This window comes from Schistocerca piceifrons, chromosome 8 (genome assembly GCF_021461385.2).
Source record: "Schistocerca piceifrons isolate TAMUIC-IGC-003096 chromosome 8, iqSchPice1.1, whole genome shotgun sequence".
In the NCBI taxonomy this organism is placed as follows: domain Eukaryota; kingdom Metazoa; phylum Arthropoda; class Insecta; order Orthoptera; family Acrididae; genus Schistocerca; species Schistocerca piceifrons.
In genome coordinates, this window is record NC_060145.1 from 259,268,094 (window position 1) to 259,292,099 (window position 24,006).

At 44.6% G+C, this 24,006-nt stretch overlaps 2 non-coding genes across 2 annotated transcripts; one reads left to right on the forward strand and one right to left on the reverse strand.

Annotated features, from left to right (window-relative positions):
• Positions 1-22,763: 22,763 nt before the first annotated feature.
• Trnat-ugu lies at positions 22,764-22,837 on the reverse strand. Its single transcript has one exon. It is a non-coding gene; the product is annotated as a tRNA-Thr (tRNA).
• Positions 22,838-23,332: 495 nt separating this feature from the next.
• Positions 23,333-23,406, forward strand: Trnat-ugu. The gene has a single exon. It is a non-coding gene; the product is annotated as a tRNA-Thr (tRNA).
• The last annotated feature ends 600 nt before the right edge of the window (positions 23,407-24,006 follow it).

Genomic DNA, 24,006 nt, shown 5'->3' on the forward strand with positions numbered 1-24,006 from the left:
GAGTAATTCATAGTCATACCAACAGTGTTTATGAGTAGTTGCGTGAGGTGTTAAAGTCGTTATGGAGTAACACTGTTCGATGAGCTGAGGTAGCGGAACGGTTAAGGTGTTGGGCTGCCAAGTGAAAGGTTGTAAGTTCAAACCTTGTGCGGTGCTTGATATTTTCTTTATTTAAAAACAATATTGGAGTGCCTTACTTCACGAATTTTATTCGTTTGAATGAAATTTCTAGTGCTTTGCCTCTTCACTAACTTTTTCGCTGCTGCAGACACGTGCTCCCCGCATTCCGCGCTGTGCGCGATTTTGTCATCAGTGCACTTCTCGCCTGTGCAGACACATGGTGTTCCCACTGCTTTGACACACTTATCATTCGATTTCACAAAAACTATTTGGCCAAAAAATTTGATTTTTACATGTCTTCTTGCCTGATACCTTCCCCCCATAAATGACTTAATTTTGTTTTGATGTGCAGCATTAAATGTAGTAAACCATTGCACGAAATTTTGAAGAGTTTGCAGAGGTAAAAGTCCATAACGTATAGTTTCCGTATGGTCGATTTTAGTTGCAACAATGTTGAGAATGAAATGTGGACAAGATACCTAAATTTCATATAATATTTACTGTATAACAATATCTCATTTAATTTAAGTACCACATAGGTGTCGTATGTAATATTGAGAAATATTCCGTTTTTCGCGACTGTAATAAAAGTTTTATGTACACACGGCGCGTTTGGCTTTATTTTAAAGCACTTCCATCGGTGAAAGGTATGGCACATACACAATGGTATTCATGTTCTATTTCTTGTTTTTGTTCCACAGTCGCAGTTTTACCAATGGTATTGAAATATATCCCTCTTCTGCAACTGTAATAAGCGACTTATTTAGACCAGACGCGTTTCTCTCTTTTGAAGCATCATAAGAGGACTGTATTTTGTGTCCTCCATTGCCAAGTCACCTTTCGTAGTTTTGTGCTGCGGTAACACAATATTCAACGTTTGTGTTGGCTCATCAGTGTTTTAGCAAATAAATGCTGTTTGTGTGTGCCACACACAAAATTGTATTTGACATAGCTCTGAGCACTTCACTGACAGACGGTATATTCAAGTCCTAATGTTTTTGTAAGTCCACAGTTTTGTTTAATGTATTTTGTCTACATCCTTTTGATTGATTGAAGTGCTTTAAAATAAAGCCAAACGTGCTCAGTGTAAATAAAACTTTTGTTACAGTCGCGAAAGACAGAATATTTCTCAATATTACATACGACACCTATGAGGTACTTAAATGAGCTATTCTTATACAGTAAATTTTATATGAAATTTAGGTATCTTGTCCACATTTCATTCTCAACATTGTGGCAACTAAAATCGACCATACGGAAAGTATACTCTATGATCTTTTACCTCTGCAAACTCTTCAAAATTTCGTGCAATGGTTTACTATATTTAATGCTGCATAATAACTGCGTTGAATATCGAAACAAAATTAAGTCATTTATGGGGGGAAGGTATCAGTCAAGAAGATGTGTAAAAATCAAATTTTTGGGCCAAATAGTTTTTGTGGAATCGATTGATAAGAGTGTCAAAGCAGTCAGAACACGATGTGTCTGCACAGGCGAGCAGTGCAGTGACAAAATCGCGCACAGCGCGGAATGCAGGGAGCACGTCTTTGTAGCAGCGAAAGGGTTAATGCGGCCGTGGTGGCTTTACTTCATGAACTGCGCGCTCGCCCCCAAACGTAAGCTTGCGAACTATGCTATACTATGGCGCTGCTTCTATTGGCGCGTGCGTCGTGTGCAACTGGCAACGCAGCAATCTCCCGCATCTGGGCGGGCATGCGCGAGCCGTCAAGATAAAAGAATTGAACTATAGTAAGGCGTACTACTTAGGCAGTTTCGAGAAAATTGCAATATGTACCATTGCGTTGCTGACTCAAGGCACGAGATGGCGACGGTCAAGCAAACACGGTAGCTCAGCTTGATTGCTCAGAGATTTGGCTACTCTCTGTAATATAAAGATTGAGTGAAGTATTCAACGATGATCTTGGGTCTGTTTCATACACTGAAGCGCCAAAGAAACCGGTACACGCATGCGCATTCAAATACAGAGATATGTAAACAGGCAAAATATGGCGCTACAGTCGGTAACGCCTATAGATGACAACGAGTGTCCGGCGCAGTGGTTACATCGGTTACTGCTGCTACAATGGAACTTACCAAGATTTAAGTAAGCTTAAACGTGGTGTTACAGTCGGCACACGAGCAACGGGACAGAGCATCTCCGAGGTAGCGATGAAATGGGGATTTTCCTGTACGACCATTTAACGAGTGTACCGTCAATATCAGGAAGCCGGTAAAACATCAGATCTCCGACATCGCTGCGGCCGGAAACAGATCTTGCAACAATGGGACCAACGACGACTGAAGAGAATCGTTCAACGTGACAAAAGTGCAACTCTTCCGCGAATTGCTCCAGATTTCAATGCTGGGCCAACAACAAGTGTCAGCGTGCGAACCAGTCAACGAAACAATATTCGTATGGGCTTTCGGACCCGAAGGCCCACTCGTGTACCCTTGATGACTCCATGACACAAAGCTTTACGCCTCGCCTGTGCCTATTAACACCGACTTTGGACTGTTGATGACTGGAAATATATTGATTGGTCGGACGAGTCTCGTTAAAATTGTATCGAGCGATGGATGTATACGGGTATGGAGACAACCTGATGAATCCATGGACTCTGCATGTCAGCAGGGGACTGTTCAATTTGGTGGAAGCTCTGTAATGGTGTGGGGCGTGTGCAGTTGGAGTGATACGGGACACCTGATACGTCTAGATACGACTCTGCCAGGTGTCACGTACGTAACCATCCTGTCTGATCACCTGCATCTATTCATGTCCATTGTGCATTCCGACGGACTTGGGCAATTCCAGTAGGACAATGCGACACCCCACACGTCCAGAATTGTTGTCGAGTGGCTCCAGGAACGCTCTTCTGAGATTAAACACTTCCGCTGGCCACCAACCTCCCCAGACATGAACGTTACCGAGCATATCTGGGATGCCTTGCAACGTGCTGTTCAGAAAAGATCTTCACCCCCTCGTACTGTTACGGATTTGTGGACAGCCCTGCTGGATTCTTGCTATTAGTTCCCTGCAGCACTTCTCCGGACATTAGTCGAGTCTATGCCACGTCGTGTCGCGGCACTTCAGCTTGCTCGCGGTGGCCCTACACTGTATTAGGCAAGTGTACGAGTTTCTCTGGCTCTTCAGTGAATGACGTCCGCCCAGACTACGGGCAGAAACAATGTTGAACAAAATAAATCAAAAAAGTGGATAACGTTCAAGCCCCGTAATCGCTAGCCCAAGTCCCGCTCAAATCAATTTTTTTAATGTCTTTTTTTTCACCACTGGAGATATTATTTAATGCTATGAAAAAACATCTGTATTTAAATGAACTTTTATTGAATTTCGAGGGATGTATCGCTGTTTATTAATTTTAACTATTACAAAAAGATTTTATTTGTAGTTATCAACAAGTAAATGACCAAACGAAGTTTTTCCTGATTATGTATGTCTTTCCAATTTATTGGCTTTCAGGACGTGCCCGTAGTGAAATCCCAATAGTGTAATGTCAATTATGACGCTACAAACGTAAAGACAACACCCAGGCCTCGAGCGGAGAAAATTTCCGATCCGGACGGGAATCGAACTCGATCCCCTTCGCTCAGCAGTCCGTCGTGCTGACTGCGCAACTGCCGAGCCAGATGTTACAATCGGTTGAGGTACCCGGAAATGTTTTGCACCTGGACGCTTCGACCTCCTGTCACAGGTTTCAGGGATGAGGGATAGGGTTGGAAAGCCCAAGTCAGACACGATAAATAAAGATGTAAGTAACTATATTCAATAATGCGGTGAGTTAAAGTGTGCCAGAATATAAAGTTAATTTACAAATAATCGTCGGATGTGCTTTCGAGAAAAAATGGTGTGCGTCCGAATTTTTTTGAAAATCGCAGAATGTACATTATTGACTGCAAAAGTGGAAGTGACTTCCTGTTCTTCGACTTCTGCGGATGATGGATGTCATTAAGATTCAAAGCATAATGCAGTTGCAAAACGACGATTAGAAGATGCGTCTTTTTCTCCGACCGGGGACTGAGTGTTTGTGTTGTCGGTATCAATTCATCATCGTCATCATCATCCGAGACAATGGCTAGATTGGACTGTTTAAAAATTGGATTGTGGAAAAATTGGAGCTTTGTACGGGTTCTGATGACGGCGCAGTTGAGCGCCCCACAAACCAAACATCAAAAGATGCGTCCGTATGCTGCTATAGCCTTCTCGAAAAAACAGACGTTTTTCGCAAATCACGACAGGCATAAATTTTCAGTAAAACTTTACGCGTTTTATCGTTTCTTGTCGACACTTGTAAATATAATATTTGTTGAAATAATTGCAATTGGTGAACAGCCAAATAACATTGCAAATTAAATAAACGCTCATGCAAATATGCGTGGTTTTTTTATTACATTATCCTTTAAATGTCATGTTTATGAAATAATATGAACGATGTTGAAAAAATATATATTTAACGAAAATGGGCAGAACTCGCTACAGAATTTGACCGTAGCCATGTCGAATACACAGCTCCCAACGCACCGGTACATACACTATGTGATCAAAAGTATCCGGACACGTTTTCCTGTAGTGAGTATTTTAGTACAAGGGAGCGGTGGTTTCCGGTGGATCGTTAGAAACTAAATTCATTTCCTATATGAATTTTCGCTGTGCAGCAGTGTGTGCGCCTTTTTGAAACTTGTAAGTTGGTGTGGGGTGTGGGGCGAGAGAGAGAGAGAGAGAGAGAGAGAGAGAGAGAGAGAGAGATGTACGGACAGTGAAAAAGCAATTTTGTCTGTTATTTGTAGAAAGCAAGTGAAAAACCTATTGAAGATTCTGTAACGTCAGCGAAGCATGTCTGGGTAGAAAGGAACAAAAAATTATGCTTGTTAAAGGTGGAACCTATCCGAAAACAAATTTATCTGCAAGCGAACACGGACACAAGAGTAAGCTTCAGCCTCAAGATGAATGTTGCTTCCGGCAGTACGTCTTTTCCTACGTTGCAAACTTCAAAGGAGTTCTTGCGGGACCAGAACCCCTCGAAGAAAGGATACTGCAGAGACGAGGACTAGCCCCAGGCTATGTGATGGTTACCAGAATCAATTTTCTCTATGTAGCGCTGATTTCAATGTCCCAGGTTCGAGTCCCGGCCCGGCACATACTTTTAATCTGCCAGGAAGTTTTTATATGCATTTTGTTTAATTTTACCCACATTTGAACTAGAAATTTTTGCCCAGAAGCGCAAATGTCGACAGTACGTGATGTGTGTCTTGTCCGGAAAAAAAAAACTTGTTACGTTCACTCTCGGTGCTTGCTGTCGACATCGACAATGACCGCTTTAGCCTTCATCCTGTGGCTTACATTCAGTACTATCGGTTCTGTACGCGTTTGTTTTTCCGAGAGTTTTTTCTGTACTTTAACAGTGATACACAACGGCGTGGATAGGTTTAGTGATGAAGAGATCTGAAAGTTGCAGATGGAAAAGTACTGTGATGCTCTTTGCCGTTGCTGCGGTAACAGTTGATCATGGCGCCGTTGTGCCGCCTTTCCCCAGCGTTGGAATAGGTGCACCCATAAACGAGGTGCATATCTGCTAACTCTTACAGTGATCAGCCAGAACATTAAGACCGTCTACCTAAGAGCCGCTATGTCCATCTTTGACATGGACAGCAGCGGCGACGCGTCGTGGCATGGAAGCAACGAATCCTTGGTACGTCGCTGGAGAAGATGGCACCACATCTCCACACACACTTCACCTAATTCCCGTGAATTCCGGGGAGGCGGCGATGAACTCTGACGTCACATTCAATCACATCCCAGATGTGCTCGATTGGGTTCAGATCTGGCGAGTCGGGCGGCCAGCACATGGATTGGAACTGTGTTCCTCAAACCACTCCACCACACTCCTGGCCTTGTGACACGACGCGTTATCTTGTTGAAAAATGCCGTCGCGAAACATGATCGTCATGGAGGGGTGTAGGTGGTTTGCAACCAATGTACGATACTACTTGGCCGTCATGGTACCTTGCACGCGCTCCATTGGACCCATGGACGCCCATGTGAATGTTCCCCAGAACATAAAGGAGCCGCCGTAGCTTGTTTCCGTCCGCAGTAGATGTGTCAAGGAGTTGTTCTGCTGGAAGAGACAGATTCGCGCCGTCCCATTGGCATGACGAAGAAGATATGGCGATTCATCATACCATGCAACACTGTGCCACTGTGCCAACGACGCACGTACCCAATTGAATTGTAGTTACCAGTGTCGTAGTGTTAACATTCGCACGAGCATGGGTTGTCAGCTGCGGAGGCCCATCGTTAGGAGTATTCGGTGCAATGTTTGTACACTGCCCAGCATTTTAGTCGGAAGATAGTTCCGCCACAATTCGCCTCATGTCGGCAGCCCGTGGTCTTGCGGTAGCGTTCTCGCTTCCCGCGCACGGGTCCCGTGTTCGATTCCCGGCGGGGTCAATGATTTTTCCTGCCTCGAGATGACTAGGTGTTGTGTCGTCTCCATCATCGCTCATTCCCATTACAGCCGGAGGAAGACAGTGGCAAACCACCTCCGCTAGGACCTTGCCTAGTCGGCGGTGCGTGTCTCCCGCATCGTTCGCTACGCTCCTCGGGGTCTGGACGTGGTTACTCACCTCGGTTTCGCCCCGTCTCGAACAAGTCGTGCAGTTTCCGAAATGCTGTGCCGAGCCTCCCGAGCCATCAAAATCTTCCCCTGATGTAGGCAAAAACTTACGAACAGGTAGCTTAGTAGCCCTTGCACATTCGTTTAGCACTGTACCGTGCAATTTTACCGCACTAATACACATAACTCAGAACGCTACCTGTTAGTAAGACCTTTGCATTTACACTACTGGCCATTAAAATTGCTACAGCACGAAGACGACGTGCTAACCACGCGAAATTTAACCGACAGGAAGAAGATGCTGTGATATGCAAATGATTAGCTTTTCAGAGCATTCACACAAGGTTGGCGCCGGTGGCGACACCTACAACGTGCTGACATGAGGAAAGTTTCCAACCGATTTCTCATACACAAACAGCAGTTGACCGGCGTTACCTGGTGAAACGTTGTTGTGATGCCTCGTCTAAGGAGGAGAAATGCGTACCATTACGCTTCCGACTTTAATAAACGTCGGATTGTGGCCTATCGCCATTGCGGTTTATCGTATCGCGACATTGCTGCTCGCATTGGACGAGATTCAATGACTGTTAGCAGAATATGGAATCGGTTGGTAATACGGAACGCCGTGCTGGATCCCAACGGCCTCGTATCACTAGCAGTCGAGATGACAGGCATCTTATCCGTATGGCTGTAACGGATCGTGCAACCACGTCTCGATCCTTGAGTCAACAGATGGGGATGTTTGCAAGACGACAACCATCTGCACGAACAGTTCGACGACGTTTGCAGCAGCATGGACTATCAGCTCGGAGACCATGGATGCGGTTACCCTTGACGCCGCATCACAGAAAGGAGCGCCTGCTATGGTGTACTCAATGACGAACCTGGGTGCACGAATGGCAAAACGTCATTTTTTTCGGATGAATCCAGGTTCTGTTTACAGCATCATGATGGTCGCATCCGTGTTTCGTGATATCGCGGTGAACGCACATTGGAAGTGTGTATCCGTCATCGCCATACTGGCGTAATACCCGGCGTCTCGGTCACCTCTTGTTCACATTGGCGGCACTTTGAACAGTGGACGTTGCATTTCAGATGTGTTACGACCCGTGGCTCTATCTTTCATTCAATCCCTGCGAAACCCTACATTTCAGCGGGATAATGCACGACCGCATGTTGCAGGTCCTGTACGGGCCTTTCTGGATACAGAAAATGTTCGACTGCTGCCCTGGCCAGCACATTCTCCAAATCTCTCACCAATCGAAAACGTTTGGTCAATGGTGGCCGAGCAACTGGCTTGTCATAATACGCCAGTCACTACTCTTGATGAACTGTGCTATCGTGTTGAAGCTGCATGGGCAGCTGTACCTGTACACGCCATCCAAGCTCTGTTTGACTCAATGCAAAGGCGTATCAAGGCCATTATTACGGCCAGAGGTGGTTGTTCTGGATACTGATTTCTCAGGATCTATGCACCCAAATTGCGTGAAAATGTAATCACATGTCAGTTCTAGTATAATATATTTGTCCAATGAATACCCGTTTATCAACTGCATTTCTTCTTGTGTAGCAATTTCAATGGCCAGTAGTGTATGAAGTGTTGTAAGCTGATTGGTACGTGCAAGACAACATCTGTGACATTCAACATGTATATGTGTGGGAACGTGTCTGTCCGCACACAACATCGAACAAAATTGTTAAATGTGACACACACATCACCAATATGATTGATTTGATAATGATCTAAGGCCGACACTGACCAGTAATGCTTCTCTGCCTCGTGATGACTGGGTGTTGTGTGCTGTCCTTAGGTTAGTTAGGTTTAAGTAGTTGTAAGTTTTAGGGGACTGATGACCATAGATGTTAAGTCCCATAGTGCTCAGAGCCATTTGACCAGTAATGCAATTTATATGCATGGTGCATTAAAGGATTAAAACAGCCTACGGTGGTTAAATGGGTCCATTATGTAGACGATATATTGGGGTTGCGGACCCGAACATCAAGGAAAAAATATTTGCTGTGTGTTTAACAGGCGTGGTTTCCATGTAGGACTTCCAGCTGCGGATTCGTGGTTGTTCGTCAACGTACAGCCAGGTGGACGTGAGTTTATTTTTCGTGGCGACGTCACCGGCGCAGCTGACTTTCTCCGTGCAAGTGCCCTCGCACAAAGCAACGACTGCCGGGTGACCTAGAAACACAGCCGGTTCTAGCACTGCGCTTGTCTTGTCTGGAAAACCGGTTCTGCTGAGGTGACCCGAGTTGAGCAATGGCGTTGTATGAAGTAGCCGCAGCGCTTACAACAAAAGCCTGTACACGCTGCGCTCAAGTTAAATATATCAGCTCTTATGGATACGTTCCAAACTTACACTCCATTTATAAAGACATCAGACGTCCTGGAAATCATTTTGAAAAAAATATTACACGAACTTTCAAGTCTTACATGGCAGAATTTAACGTCGTAAGTCACAAAATAGTAAGATGAAATCTTTATTGACCAGTTGTATACAATATCTCCGTGAAATCATGGGTACTCTGATGCAATAGTGTCCAGGTTAGAGGGACCTAAATTTCCATCACGCAGTAGTAGTAGTAATAGTAGTAACGGTAGTAATTTTATTCATCCATGGATCATTTTACGTGGCTACTGGAACATGTTATGATGTTACAAAATGGCTCTGAGCACTGTGGGACTTAACATCTATGGTCATCAGTCCCCTAGAACTTAGAACTACTTAAACCTAACTAACCTAAGGACGTCAGTCAACATCCAGTTTATGATGTTACAGTTTAATAATAACAAAACACGTAATTCAGGCATACCGGTGAGAATAGCTAGAGTGGGACGTGATTTAGAGAAACGACGAGATATCTAAACCAGGATGATGGTGTGGAGGTTGAAGCCTCCATTCTTCCCAATTAGATGGCGGAAGCTCATTTGATAATATAAAGAGAATAAGCTGGAGAGGCGTGCAGCTAAAGTGCACATTATCAGAATGGATCTGTCGTGGACAGCGCGAGGAAATGCAGTGTAAGTATCCTAAAACAAAACGATGTTTTAGTTTCGTAAACATTTCGTTAACTTATCAATAAATTTCCGTTATTTCCGCTAGCGTCAAGACCCTAATGTCTAGCTGCACATAGTCTAGAAAATAATATTCCTGTAACACTTCCACATGACGATGAACCTGCAGTGGCTCGAAAATTAGTTAATGGTACAACAAAACTTATTAAGTTCAATAGGCGTATGATTCCACGTCGTATTTACGTAAACCGCCAATATAAATCATCTACAATGGAGATACACAATGTAAGGATATAGAAGCATGTCTTACGAGGGGAAAGATAGATACTGCTTGCAGGAAAATTAAAGAGGTCTTTGGACGAAATAGAAGTAACTGTATGAAAACCAAGATCTCAAATGGAAAACTGGTACTAAGCAAGGAACAGAAAATCTGAAAGATGGAAGGAGTATGTAGAAGGGCTATACAAGGGAGATGAAGGCAATGTTACAGAAAGGGAAGAGGACGAAGATGAGATGGGAGATATTATAGTGCGAAAAGAATTCGCAAGACCTAAATCGAAGCAAGGTCCCAGGAGTAGACGACATTCCCTCAGCGCTCTGATAGCCTTACGAGATCCAGCCATGACAAAAACAATTCCATCAGGTGAGCGAGATTTATGAGACAGGCGAAATACCGTCACCCTTTAACAAGAATGAAATAATTCCCATTCCAGAGGGAACCGGTGGTTTCAGGAGTGAATATTACCGAACTATCACTTTAATAAGTCATGGTTGCAAACTACTAATACGAATTCTTTGCATAAGAATGGAAAAACTGGTGGAATCCGACCTCGGGGAAGAACAGCTTTCCGGAGAAATGTACGAACAGGCGAGGCAATACTGACCCGACGATTTCCCATAGAAAATAGGTTAAGAAAAGGCAAACCTACGTTTATAGCATTTATAGACATAGAGAAAGATTTGGACATGTTATCTGAATATTGTCTTCGAAATCCTGAAGATAGCAGGGGTAAAATGAGTTGAGGGGCATGAAAGGGAAGCAGTGGTTGAAAATGGAGTGAGACAGTGTTGTAGTCTATCCCCGACGTTATTCAATCTGTACATTGAGCAAGCAGTAAAGGAAATCAAAGAAAAATTTGGAGAAGGAATTACAGTTCAGATAAAAGAAAAAAATACTTTGAGGTTTGCCGATGATATTGTAATTCTTTCAGAGTCAGCAAAGGGCTTGGAAGAGAAATTGAATGGAATGGATAGTGTCTTGAAAGGAGTATAGAAGATGAACACGGACAAAAGCAAAACAAAGATAATGAAATGTAGTCGAATTAAATCAGATGGCTCTGAGGGAATCGGTTTGGAAACGAGACACTAAAACTAGTAGATTATTTTTGCTGTTTAGGCAGAAAACTAACTGGTGATGGCCGATGCAGAGACTATATAAAATCTAAAGTGACAGTGGCAAGAAAAGCGTTGATGAAGAATAGAATTTTGTTACCATCGAATTTAGCTTTAAGTGATAGGAAGTGTTTTCTGAAAATATTTGTCTAGAGTGTAGCCATGCATGGAAGTGAGCCGTGAAGGAAAAACAGCTTACACAAGAAGAGAATAGAAGCTTTTGAAATGTGGTGCTACAGAAAAATGCTGAAGATACGTAACTAATAAGGAGGCACTGAAGAGAAAAGAAAGAAAAGAAATGCCTCGGGCATGGATGTGTGTGGTGTCCTTAGGTTAGTTAGGTTTAAGTAGTCCTAAGTTCTAGGGGACCGATGACCTCAGAAATTAAGTCCCATAGTGCTCACAAGGGAACCTCCTCATCGCACTCCCCTCAGATTTAGTTATAAGTTGGCACAGTGGATAGGCCTTGAAAAACTAAACACAGATCAATCGAGAAAACAGGAAGAAGTTGTGTGGAACTATGAAAAAAATTAGTAAAATATACAAACTGAGTAGTCCATGCGAAGATATGCAACATCAATGACTATAGGACTCAAGGAGCGCCGTGGTCCCGTGGGTAGCGTGAGTAGCTGCGAAATGGGAGGTCCTAGGTTCAAGTCTTCCCTCGACTGAAAATTTTAGTATCTTTATTTTCGCAAAGTTATGATCTGTCCGTTCGTTCATTGACGTCTCTGTTCACTGTAATAAGTTTAGTGTCTGTGTTTTGCGACCGTACCGATAAACCGTGCGATTAGTAGACGAAAGGACGTGCCTCTCCAATGGGAACCGAAAACATTTGATCGCAAGGTTATAGGTCAACCGATTCCTCCACAGGAAAACATGTCTGATATATTCTATACGACACTGGTGAAGGCATGTGCGTCACATGACAGGAAAATGTTTTCGACCCAACTAACTTGTACACTTGACCCACCTAACTTGTACACTTGGCGAATGGGTAAAAAGATTCTTCTACCTTGCCCGATTTAGATTTTCTTGTGGATGTGATAATCACTCCCAAAAATTGATGAAAATATAAGCGTTTGTTACATAAACTGAAAATAAAAAGTTAAACTTTTCACCCGAGGGTAGGTTTGATCCAAGGACCTCTCGTTCCGTAGTTGCTCACGCTAACCACGGGACCACGGCGCTCCTGAGCTCGCGTGAGCCTTGATGTTGCCTATCATACGTATGGACTACTCAGTTGGTATATTTTGCTTATTTTGTCATAGTTCCACACAACTTCTTCCTGTTTTCTCGATTGATCTGTGTTCAGTTTTTCAAGGCCTATCCACTGTGCCAACTTATAACTAAATATGAGGGGGGTGCGATGGGGAGGTTCCCTTGTCAGAGCCATTTGAACCATAGAGTAGCGTGGGCAGCTGCATCAAACAAAACTTAGGACCGAAGTCCACAACTACAACAACAACAAAAACAACACAGTGGAGATAATATCACTGTTTCTGCAGTCTGTTTTTCATATGGTTAACGTCCAAAGGTTTCCTAGACACTAGCATCTTTTGTGGATGCTAATCAGTTGTTTCCTGATGAAGAGTAATTACCCGAAAAACGGTTGGAAATAAAGAAATATTTATAGAAGAAAATTCACTTTGATTTTTAACCGCAAATATCGAAGTTACGTCACAAATTGCGTTATCATCCTACAGTACAGTTTCTGTGCAATAATTCTTTCCGGTTAAAGAAAAGCGTGATATGCGAAAGCTCTCGCTAACTTTCCCTGGGGGTGCGAGACACTCGTTGCAGCCGTTCAAAGCCTTCCATGCGCTCATCCGAGGCACTTCAACAGCGAAGATACGCACTGACGGGTCTGAAATGAAAGAGACGAGATGAGCGACGGAGAAATGGGTTGGGGGGGGGGGGGAGAGGGGAGTACGTTCTTTGCTGCGAGCAGTGCTCCAATATCTCAGAGATGAAGGCGCTGCCCATCAAAGCCCGGCGCTTGGGATCGGTTATCGAACGATGCAGTTGGAAGTTCGAGCGCAAGCTATGCGCACCGAATTTACCAGCATTAGCTTCCATGGCCAGAAATTAATGGTTGCATATTGCTACTGATTGAATTCTATTAGTAACTAACAATGCAAAAAAATCATATTGCGGGACGCTTCTATAGAATATGAGTCATTGCAACAAGATGTAATGTGTGAATGATGTTGAGCAGGTAATGGGACGTTGTGTCCACTTCTGCATACTTTCGTTACAACGCCCGTGCTGTTTGTTCTTCCAGTTTTGCTCAGGTCTGTGGAAAACTGGTGTGTACAGCGTACCGTGCGAATGGTGGTATGTCGTATATTGGATGATCTATAAGAAATGCTGAGCAAAGGTGTGAAGAATTCAAGCAGTCATCTGAATCAGCTTGAGATATACCTAAAGAGCGTTGTTTTGTTAATAAGACGACGAAATGATTCATTATGTGTTGCCACCAACGATGTACTGAAACTTCTTGCTCCCATCCAAGGCTCAAATTGGAATGTTGTAGTTTATAACTAGTTTATGTCCGTGGATATACGTGAAAAACTGACACAAAATTAGCTGACTATGTTACGTACTCTAAGAATAAATAACCCTCAGTTGCCCCCATAATTTAACCCCAGTCGTTATACCAGCCGCGTTTGGTGATATGACTGCTCGTCCTTTTACGGCAGCTATTTGCTTTGTAGCACGGCCAGTCTATGTTTGCTAGTTTCTTAGTCATCGTGAGCAGTCGCAAGTTTGGTACCTTCTGGCTGCCCTCGATGTTGTCCGACAATAGCCAAGTGGTAGTGGACCATTTTTCCCGTCTTTCCTTTTTTGTTGGGTATTGTTACCTCGTTTTTGATAACTGGAATTGCAGTTTACAATTTTGATTAGGATATAATCATACACTGAAGCACCAATGAAACTGGTGCAGGCAAGCGAATTAGAGATATGTAAACAGGCAGAATACGGCGCTGCGGTCGGCAACGCCTATATAAGGCAACAAGTGTATGGCGCAGTTTTAGATCGGTTACTGCCGCTACAAGGCAGATTAGCAAGATTTAACTGAGTTTGAACGCTGTGCTATAGTCGGCGCACGAGCGATGGGACACAGCATCTCGAGGTAGCGATGAAGAGGGGATTTTCCCGTACTACAGTTTCAGAATGTACCGTGAATGTCAGGAATCCGCTAAAACATCAAGTCAACGACGATTCAAGAGAATCGTTCAACATGACAGAAATGCAGCCCTTACGCAAACTGCTACAGATTTCAATGCTGGGCCGGCCGGGGTGGCCAAGCGGTTAAGGCGCTACAGTCTGGAACCGCACGACCGCTACGGTCGCAGGTTCGAATCCTGCCTCGGGCATGGATGTGTGTGATGTCCTTAGGTTAGTTAGGTTTAAGTAGTTCTCAGTTCTAGGGTACTGATGACCTTAGAAGTTAAGTCCCATAGTGCTCAGACCCATTTTTTTTTTCAATGCTGTGCTATCAACATGTGTCAGCGTGCGAACCATTCAACGAAACATCTTCGATATGGGCTTTCGGATCCGAAGGCCCACTCGTGTACCCTTCATGACTGCACGACACAAAGCTTTATCCCTCGCCTGGGCATGTCAAAACAGGCATTGGACTGTTGATGACTGGAAACGCGTTGCCAGGTCGAATGAGTCTCGTTTCAAATCGTATCGATCGTATGGACGTGTACAGGTATGGAGACAACCTCGTGAATCCATGGGCCCTGCACGTCTGCAGGGAAATGTTCAAGCTGGTGCAGGCTCTGTAATGGTGAGGGGCGTGTGCAGTTGAAGTGATATGAGACCCCCGATACGTCTAGATACAACTCAGATAGCTGACACATACGTAAGCATCCTATCACGTGCATCCATTCATGTCCATTGTGCATTCCGACGGACTTGGGCAATTCCAGCAAGATTATGCGACACCCCACATCTCCAGAATTGCGACGTAATAGCTGCAGGAACACTCTACTGATTTTAAACACTTCCGCTGGCCACTTCGCTCCCGAGACGTGAACGTTATTGAGCATATCTGGAATGCCTTGCAAAGTGCTGTTATGGATTTATGGGCAGCCGTGCAGGATTCATGGTGTCAGTTCCTTCCAGCACTACTTCAGGCATTAGTCACGTCCATGCCACGTCGTGTTGAGGCATTCCTGCGAGCTCGGGGGTGGGGTGGGGGGGGCGGGGGGCTTATAAGGTGTATCAGTTTCTTTTGCTCTTCAGTGTAGTTGTTAGTAGTTGTTAATGACGTTAACAAAGATGTTAAAAATGACACAGAATACTGGCCTCTCTACTGATTAAACCAGGCGTGGAAACCTCACAAAAACGTGGAGCATCAATCCTGAATCGTGTCATCTAAAATTAACTATTATGCGGAATGGGGAACAGCAGAAACTGCTTAAAATGCAACTAAACGAAGCAAGATGCCTCGTAGAGGTTGTAGTCGTCGTCATGACAGAGATGACGTACGCCGATCAGTCAAAAGCCCCCTAAGGGTGCCGGCCGGAGTGGCCGTGCGGTTCTAGGCACTTCAGTCTGGAACCGCGCGACCTCTACGGTCGCAGGTTCGAATCCTGCTTCGGGCATGGATGTGTGTGATGTCCTTAGGTTAGTTAGGTTTAAGTAGTTGTAAGTTCTAGGGGACTGATGACCTCAGATGTTAAGTCCCGTAGTGCTCAGAGCCATTTGAACCATTTGAACCCCCCTAAGGGCTGGCTACAAACCGTCACGACGACAGGAACCACGACAGTCACTTTTTCCTCATGAAGACAATGAGGGACTGCGTGGAAAGCTCAATATGTTACCCAGATTTGATGCGTCGAGTAAACCGAGAATGTTTTACACAAGGATGGTGTCGTGAAAAATATTAATCTGTTTCATTCTTTGACAGCGCTGGAAAACAATCGTTATGTCGCACAGTTGTCAGCTTGTTGTGAATACAGCAAACAACGGATTCTGGGGTCGACAACTGACGAAAGTTGCTACGGAATTTTTCGAAATAAATGTCAATATGAACCTGGCTGCAAACCTGGGAACTTGGGCATTTCGTAGTATTTATTTCTGTAGGTCGCACGTTTCGCTCGATACGCTGATCCTAACACGGCACAACGTTGCTGATTCCCCGAACTCGAGGCCGTTTTCGCCTCACGCGGTCGGTAGAGCCCACAGGCCTTCTCAGGATTTTCCAGTTGCCGCGGCTATCGGCCCGCGCTCTCCGAATAGCCCGGCGCGCATGTGGACGCATCGAACGCTTTTCGGCGGCGGCAGGGGCGGCTGCCGGGGTGTGTCCGCTAATCTGGTTGCGTATCTATTGTCTCGCACCTCGCGCGGCTACATTTGTCGATTTTACAAGGTCGATTTCCTGAACATAAACGCCGGGCCCCCCCGATAAGCGCTATCAGATCGGCCCTCCCCTCGTGCGCACCGGTTATAAAGTCGGCAGCGATTCGGAGCGCTCTCGCTTTTTCCTCCCCCGCGGTCCCGCCTCCTTCTCCCACCCCCTCACTCTTCTTCCCGTTTGCGCGAATAAATACGGACTGCGGGCGGTGATTGAAAACGCTGCACGTCTCCCCCTCCCCCACTGCCTCCTACTACCCACTTCCCCGACACCTCCACTGTTCAGCCGTCCCATTTCGGTTTGTCAGTTATTTCTGGATGCTGCAATGTCTCCTCCACTCTCCACCCCCTCTCCCCATATCTCTCTACCGAGTTCACCTCCCTTCCCACCCCCCCACCATTGTGGTCTGTTTTACAGTTTGGCAACTTGTTTTTCATTTCTGGTTGAACGCCCGTTATCTTCTTTCTCATAAACGCTCGTGCTCGCGCTTCGGTTTATCTTAAACCACATTATTGGTACGAATCTTACTTGCCACGACCAAAAGTGAAAAAAGGGAAACCGCTTTGGGGAGAACGCTGCAAAGTATAAGCTCGCTCCTCATTTCATGTCGCTTAACTTGGTCGTCAGATACCTCACCACGCGTGATTCAGTTCAGTTTCTAGCATATCGTTTACGAGCCTGACGGGAACGAGCGTAAATGTAGGGAGACTCAAAAAACGGTGGCAGTCTGGGTGTAATTTCTGTGCCATTGAAACGAGCGAGTGTTTAGCTGAGATGCTACCTTTGTTCGTAATACTGAGGTAAAAAGGATTCAAATGGCTCTGAGCACTTAACATCTGAGGCCATCAGTCCCCTATAACTTAGAACCCCGAGCGGTCTAAGTCGCTGCAGTCATGGACTGTACAGCTGGTTCCGGCGGACGTTCGAGTCCTCCCTCGGGCATGGGTGTGTGTGTTTGTGTTTAGGATAATTTAGGTTAAGTAGTGTGTAAGCTTAGGGACTGATGACCTTAGCAGTTAAGGCTCATAAGATTTCACACACATTTTTGAACTTAGAACCACTTAAACCTAACCAACATAAGGACATCACACACCCATGCCCGAGGCAGGCTTCGAACCTGCGACCGTAGCGGTCGCGCGCTTCCAGACTGAAGCGCCTAGAACCGCTCGGCCACTGCTGCAGGCAGTACTTAGGTAATAAACGTGCTTTTACCTTGGTTGGTTGGGGTCAAGAGGAATGTGCGATATATGCTGTCGGCTTTGGCCAGTGAAGTGACGTTAATGGTGCAAGAGCATGAATATTGATGAAAAAAAAAAACTGGTTGTAGAGACCCATTGATCAGAAGCTTAGCCCGAGGTATATGTCAGGCTGGAAGGTAACAGTTTGGTTGCGAGTTGGCTTAGCCAACGAATATGGTACTAAAAAAAACCTGTTTGTGGTGACAGACTGATCTGTAGCTAACTCTGATTAAAAAAATCGCTAGTAAAATCACGTTGTAGTCGCCATATTGTTTAGGGCTTTTGTCGCTTGGTTCAAATGGCTCTGAGCACTATGGGACTTACCTTCTGTGGTCATCCGTCCCCTAGAACTTACGACTACTTAAACCTAACTAACCTAAGGAGATCACACACAACCATGCCCGAGGCAGGATTCGAAACTGGGACCGTAGCGGTGCGCGGTTCCAGACTGTAGCGCCTAGAACGGCTCGGCCACCACGGCCGGCTTGGAACTTGTTTCCTATGTCAGTGCTCAAAGCCGACGACTCGTGTGGAACATGCCTCTATATCCGTTGGTCGTAGTTGGTTTCAGATACACCATTTAATCAAAAGTATCCGGACACCCCTAAGCAATGCGGAATTTATCCTTAGATGTCAAGAGTGGCAGATCCGGCAGTATAAAAGGAGGCGGGGAGTAATGTGCTGACAGCAGAGAAGCTGCGACTGTGGAATACGTCGGACTGTTGACCTCAGTGACTTCGATCGTGAACTGGTAGTCATTGGATGTCACCTGAGTGAAAAATACATTAGGGACATTTCAACAGTTCTAACACTCTTGCCCAAGTCAGTATTACTTGTGTAATTGTGATTTGGAAATGCGAAAAACCACCACAATCAAAACAAGAACAGGCAGCCTTCATGTAGTGACGGAAAGGGATCATCCAGCATTGCAGAGGGTTATTGTAAAAAATAGCAAAAAATGTGCGTAAGAAATCTCTTGCGAGCTTCAGTTACCAGCTGTCCATCTAGCACAGTGACTGTATGTATGGAGTTAAACAGGAATGTTCGAGATTGGAATAATAGAGAATTATTGTGAAGGTGGTTCGATTAATCCTCTGCCAGGCAGAGTATCCATGTAGATGCAGAATGTGATACAGTAATCGAGAAGCTCCTCGTAAGTAGCACATATGCGTAGACTTGAGGTGCTGGAAAGCGCGATGAAGGTGGATAGTAGAAGACTGGAAACGAATGATGAATCACGCTATACTATGTGGCAATACGACGCAAGGGTTCACGTTTGTCAAAAATGTTCAAATGTGTGTGAAATCTTATGGGACTTAACTGCTAAGGTCATCAGTCTCTAAGCTTACGTACTACTTAACCTAAATTATCCTATGAACAAACACACACACACATACACACACACACACACACACACACACACACACACACACACGATTTAGGTAACGCTGGACGCGGGAGGGTATGGACAGTAGAGGAACAATTTGCAGATGATGATTGGATCAGCATGGCGAAGCACCCTGTCATAAAACAGCGTCTCTTAGGCAACGGTTGTGGACAACAGCACTCCTGATTTCATGAGCAATAAAAAAGGCGGAAATGATGTTTATGTTGATCTCTATTCCAATTTTCTGTACAGATTCCGGAACTCTCGGAACCGAGATGATGCAAAACTTTTTTTTTATGTGTGTACAACAAAAACTGACCTGGTACCAGTGGGATCGCGCACTGAGGGTTTCGTACAAACTTACTTGTGTATCCATGACAGGAAGCGAGATTATTTTTGCCTGTTATCGGCATTGATACTGGCATGAGATCGGTTCTAGGGATTCCAAGATTTTTGAGACTGTTTTAATTTGAGTAATATAAATGTGATATAAAGTCATGCAAGAGCCAAGCAAAAATTATCGCAATAGTCGGTAGTTCTCCATCCGGGCTGACTGGGCCGCAATGGTAAAAGTCAAACATCAGGTAAGGAATGACTTTACTGCTCACGTGCAGCATTTCGTTACTTATTCATCAGTAGATGCCCAAGCAGATTACTGCACATAGATGTGGTGTTTCAACTTATATGTGAAACAAACATTTGCAGACTAGAATTACTGATTGTTTTGATTTCAGAACTATTGGTTCAATTGGCTCTGAGCACTATGCGACTTAACTTCTAAGGTCATCAGTCGCCTAGAGCTTAGAACTACTTAAACCTAACTAACCTAAGGGAATCACACACAACCATGCCCGAGGCAGGATTCGAACTTGCGACTGTAGCGGTCGCTCGGCTCCAGACTGTAGCGTCTAGAACCGCACTTCCACTCCGTTTCAAGCTTGACGTCGGATAACAAATGACAATTTGTTTCGTGTGATATAATTGCACATTTACAATTCTCGAACTTTTTTCCGTTGATTGTACTGCGAAACCTTGCTTCTTACCAAATTTCATTATTCTAGTCCAAGTGGAAGTACCCTACACATTTTGATGAGTGAGTTTGCGAGTATCAAAATATTTGATTGCATTCATGTAGAAGTTTCAAAGTCTTACACATCCAAGTGACCATAGACCTTTGTGTGTGACATGAATTTCAACGTGATTCTTCTAGCCGTTTCTGGGAAAAAGAGTTTTTAACAGTTGGATGGAAGGGCAGACAGACAGCAAGGACAGACAGACAGACGGAAAACAAAGTGGTCGTATAAGTCGTACAATGAAGGCTTTTACGACCGGATGGTACTGTTGTTGATAGTTCTTTCGGGTTATATGGCCGTGGTCCATGGAATTCTTCTATTCCAAACGTTTCGTCCAATACTACGTTGGACATCCTCAGAGGTATGGCTGGTCCTGCTGAGTCCTGCCAACTGACGTTGCCATGGGTAACCCGTTAAGCCCTGCGATTGCCAATTTTTACATGGAGAAATTTGAACAATTAGCGTTGAATAAAGCAAATAAGAAACCATGTTGTTGGTATCGTTATGTAGACGACACATTCGTGGTGTGGACACACGGCAAAAAAGCCTTAGACGAATTTTTTGATTATCTTAATAGCATAAACCCTAAAATTCAGTTTACCATTGAAGTGGAAAAAGACCAGGCTATTTCGTTTCTCGATGTGTTAGTCATGAGACAGACCCATGGCAGTCTAAAACATAAGGTGTTTCGGAAGAGCACACATACTGATAGATACTTACATAAGAACTCCAGTCATCACCCACAAAAAAGAGGTGTAATCAAAAGTTTAGTAGCCAGGGCAAAACGGATTTGTACGCCGGAACATCTGGATACGGAACTGAATCATCTGAAACCGGCCTTCGAAAAGAATGGGTACTCAAACAAAGAAATTAATAGAGTTTTAAGACCTAATTACAGCAGACCAAAGGACAAGGATGGTACTCAGCAATGGAAAAACACGGTGTCTTTACCTTTCATTAGTAAGGTTACAGATCGAATCGGCAAAATTTTGCTGAAACATGAAGTGAAAGCGGTATTCAAACTTACCAGAATAATAGGAGAAGTACTTCGAGCTGTTAAAGATAGAAGGCCACCATTATCATCTAGCGGTGTGTATAAAATTCCATGTACTTGTGGCAAGGTCTATATTGGTACTACGAAAAGAAGTGTCAATACGAGGGTAAAGGAGCATAAAAGTCTTTTCCGACTGGGAAAAATAGATAAATCGGCCGTTGCGGAACATGCACTTGAGTCAGGTGACCATGTAGTTAAGATTTCTGAAGCTACAGTTTTAAGTGCTACCACGAACTATTATCCACGACTGTATAGGGAGGTTATTGAAATTTATAAACATGAAGATAATTTTAATAGAAAAGAAGAGGCATTGAAATTAAGCGATATATGGACAGTGGCGTTACAGAATCGATAAGTGATTTTTATCTATGACGGACTATTATAGATAGTTACATTTTATCTTTGACTAGTTTTCTCTCTGCTACTGTGTGCAAGCTAGACCACGCCCACTTTCCTTGGTATTTAGGCCGCTCTCCGACGCCCGACTCGTCAGTCAGCAGGACTCAGCAGAACCAGCCATACCTCTGAGGATATCCAATGTAGTATTGGACGAAACGTTAGGAATAGAAGAATTATCAACAACTGCTCGTATAAGTGTTCCCTATTTACTGATGGAGGTAAGGAGACCTAAAAATCAGCAAATTTACAATTATGAGTAAAATTTCTTTGTGTTCTATCCTTGCTGACGTTAAAATGGAGAAAAGGTGTGCTGCTTGTCTGGTACTCGATAAATTGTTTTTAGGAGAGCGTAATGTTCCTTCTCATACTTGATATAGAATTGAATGGATATCGAGATACTGTGATCTACACACGTTAATTCGTATCCTCGCCATCGTCAATGAATACTTGTGTGTGTTGTCCGTCCTATGGAGGTGCTCGTTTACCGCTATAACGAAAGGAGGACGCCGTGCTGTACTCCTGGCAACGGGGCGGGACAATAAGCCAGCTTATTCGCCTCGGCTGGCGTGGTACGGCCCCGCAAGCCGCCGTCCGCGCTTAACTCGACCCGTATCGCAGGCGTACAATGCCGCTCAATTTAGGCAACATCCACTTGTCAGCCTCTCTAAAGCTCCACTTCATCTGATCTGCCTCGTGACCGACGTGGAGGTCGCTACCGCTCCGTGGCGAGGACGCTGCCCCTGTAACCAGTCTGTCGTCATCGTGAACTGCGATCAGCATTCACAGTGGACTGAACCTTCCCCTCCACACACTAAAATTTTCACAGTCAGTTAAGACCTTACAGCCGAGACTGAGGGACAGATGTGCTGACGTTTAACGAATTAATACTTGCCACACTGGATAGATGTGCTTCACTGTACAAGTTATGGGGAAGTTAATGAAAGTAGATACTTTCAATGAAATAATGTTCATGTTTGTTGTTGCTTGTAGTAGTAGTAGTAGTAGTAGTACAATGAAATGAACACCCTTAGCTGCTTACAGGCGTTGACATACGTCAACGGGGACAGATGAAAATGTGTGCCCCGACCGGGACTCGAACCCGGGATCTCCTGCTTACATGGCAGACGCTCTACCCATCTGAGCCACCGAGGACACAGAGAATAGCGCGACTGCAGGGATTTATCTCTGGCACGCCTTCCGCGAAACCCACATTCTCAACGTATTGTCCCGCACTACATTCGTAGTGCCCCCGCCCATTATACTCGCGGTGCGTTGCCGATTCCCGTAAGTGTTCGGGCACTGTTTGTGCATTCGCACAGAAGAAGAAGATGGTCAAGTGGCCGGTGAGCCTTAACTATATATGTACTAAGATGGTATCTGTTCTTTCGGACATGTCCAAAAGAACAGATACCATCGGTGACCATGCATCTCGTTAGAATGAAATTACACCGGCCACTTGACCATCTTCTTCTTCTGTGCGAATGTACAAACAGTGCCCGAACTCTTACGGGAATCGGCAATGCGCCGCGAGTAATGAGTATAATGGGCGGGGGCACTACGAATGTAGTGCGGGACAATACGTTGAGAATGTGGGTTTCGCGGGAGGCGTGCCGGAGATAAATCCCTGCAGTCGCGCTATTCTCTGTGTCCTCGGTGGCTCAGATGGGTAGAGCGTCTGCCATGTAAGCAGGAGATCCCGGGTTCGAGTCCCGGTCGGGGCACACATTTCCATCTGTCCCCGTTGACGTATGTCAACGCCTGTAAGCAGCTAAGGGTGTTCATTTCATTGTAATTTAATTCTAACCAGCTGCATGGTCACCGATGGTATCTGTTCTTTCGGACATGTCCGAAAGAACAGATACCATCTTAGTACATATGTAGTAGTAGTAGTAGTTGTTGTTGTTTTGCTCCTTACTGCGAAGACTGGTTTGATGCCGCACCTCACGCCAGTGTACACTCAGATGGCAAAAGCCATCGAATACCTCCTAATATACTGCCGGATCTCCTTTTTGCCGGCCTAGTGCAACAACTCGAAGTCGTTGGAAATTCCCTACAGAAATACTGAGCCATTCTGCCTCTATAGCCGTCCATAATTACGAAATTGCTACCGGTGCAGGATTTTGTGCACGAACTGACCTCTTCCTTAAACGTTCGGTGTATACTCCTACGCTGCTGAACGCACCTGCAAAATTATATTATGGTCCAGTCATAGTTTAGGAGACATGACGTTAAAAACACTGAGATGCGTGAAAAACTGCCGCAATGTATAAGACGTTCAAATTTATTACTTCTTTGCTATTAAGTCTTATCGCAACATATTT